The sequence below is a fragment of the Sturnira hondurensis genome, unplaced genomic scaffold (assembly GCF_014824575.4).
Source record: "Sturnira hondurensis isolate 20B ecotype Veracruz unplaced genomic scaffold, ASM1482457v3 Scaffold0022566, whole genome shotgun sequence".
NCBI classification, from domain to species: domain Eukaryota; kingdom Metazoa; phylum Chordata; class Mammalia; order Chiroptera; family Phyllostomidae; genus Sturnira; species Sturnira hondurensis.
Genome location: NW_028095197.1, coordinates 4,086,595 through 4,088,542, shown reverse-complemented (window position 1 = coordinate 4,088,542; position 1,948 = coordinate 4,086,595). Strand labels below are relative to the sequence as shown.

At 43.4% G+C, this 1,948-nt stretch overlaps 1 long non-coding RNA gene across 1 annotated transcript; it reads right to left on the bottom strand.

Annotated features, from left to right (window-relative positions):
* Positions 1 to 382: 382 nt before the first annotated feature.
* LOC118979731 (uncharacterized) lies at positions 383 to 1,367 on the bottom strand. The gene is made up of 2 exons (XR_005064979.1): positions 1,060 to 1,367; positions 383 to 594 (listed from the first exon to the last, which is right to left on the bottom strand). It is a non-coding gene; the product is annotated as an uncharacterized LOC118979731 (long non-coding RNA).
* Between the last annotated feature and the right edge of the window lie 581 nt (positions 1,368 to 1,948).

The following is a 1,948-nucleotide window of genomic DNA, read 5'->3' as shown; positions in this document are numbered from 1 at the left end:
CGGGATGAGGGACTTTGGACAAGCCTCTTAGCATCTGGGAACGTAAGTAAGAGCATGTACCACCCAGCAGTGGGATGAAATGAGATAATGTCTGTAAAACTGCTCTAATAACTGTGAGGTGCTTTATATAAATTAGCATTAATATTACCAAGCCTTCAAGCAGAAGTGTTGGTTCCAATGTAAAAACACACGTAAATTGTCCAGGGATCATTTAGAGGAAGAGAATGTCAACCTCTACGGGGAAAATACAGCTCAAATGATCTTTCCCAAGTGCTTTGTATTTTAAACAAAACAAATGTGACTTGTGGTTTTAGATTTTGCAGAGGTTTTTTTGATACCAGTGATATTATTTTAAAAGTCATAAAAATCAACCATAAAATATCTGATTCCTCAAATTTTTATTTATTACCATTTAATTAATTGCACAGTTGGTTGAGCTTTTCTTCCAGTTTCTCCCTTTTCTGTGGTTTCCCCCTTTGCTAGCAGCACCTGAAATAGGACAATAGCCCTTCATATCAGTGATAACAGAAGCAAATGCAGAGCTTTCGGGACGTGAAATGTCTCCCAGCCTCATGCTGACAGATGTTCTGGGGCCTGCAGGTAGGAGAAAATAAGGAGAAAAGGGAATCCCTATTTTATAAGCCTCGCATCCCCCTAGCGTTCTTCCAGGGGGTGGAGTGAGCTTGTGGTATGCTTCAAAGAATGGGCCTTTTCAAGTGACCACTGAGACATCAAAGCCTGGACTCCACATGCAGGTTTCCGGGGAGCACGCATAGGCCATGGCTTCACCAGGAGAGCAACAACCCTGAGGAAACGGAGGGAAAGCATGCCACAGGCAGAGAGAAAGGACAAAGCCAGGGAGGAAGTAAGGGGAGGCTAAAGCAATGTGGTGTGTTTCATTTTTATTTTATAAAAGTGAGGAATGTATAAATTGATAGCATGGATGTGGCTGTCAGGTAAGTAGGCACATGGTGTTATAAGAAACAACCCAAGTCACAGTGATTTAACAGCATTTCTCATCAGCCACTGTAGGTCTGCCGACTCTCCAGGATAACTCACCGTGATGGGGAGACAGAGCGACCCAGGCTTCTTCAATTCCACGTCTCCTGATGCATCTCCTGGCTCTGCGACCCTCTCAGAAGGGGAGGAGATAGCTGGGAAGTCACATGGGTTCTCCCTGGCCTCACATTGGTACTCACACTCCCAGTCCATGTGGCCCCACACATCTGCAAAGGGGCTGAGTGGCAAGTATTTCTGAATCATAGATTTAAATTCACCCTTTTATATAGAAATCAAATTCTTCCTTATGTGATCTCACTCTGCACTACATCCTCCCAAACTCCTCCAATTTCCCTCCAGAGCGCAGAGAGCTCAGTAAGCCAAATGTTGCTCCACCCCCGTGGCCTTTACACCACTTTACTTTGCTTTTTCACCCACATTGTTATAATGCCCTGCATGACTCTTGCTAAAGACCTAACCCTACTTGGTTAAATGCCCACTGTGTTCTTGCTTCACCTCACTTCTTTAGCTGCAAAAATACAAAATATTCTACAGTCTCCTTTTCTTCTTTTGTTTGTCTCCCAGCAAGGCACACTGAGGTACACTTTTCCCTAATTTGCAAATGCAACTCCTATTTTTTCTACTCACCAAACTTGATATTTTTCCCTCCCCTCATTTATTCCCTCACCGGCCCTCCCTGAAACTTGTCTCTGCTCCCTCAGCATGGGACCACCTAGCTTGTCCTCACCAGTCCAGGCCTCAAGTTTCTTCACCTATAAAATGAAAGGTTAGAATGAGCTGTGTCCTTCCAGTTCTGATGTGCTCACAGTGCACACAAAACCTTCTCTGTTGCTGTCTCTATGGCATCTCCTCACCAAGATGTTACCCTTTTATTTGTTTTCTTTTATTAAATTTAATCTTTGTTGTATATTTTTCCATTATCATTTAG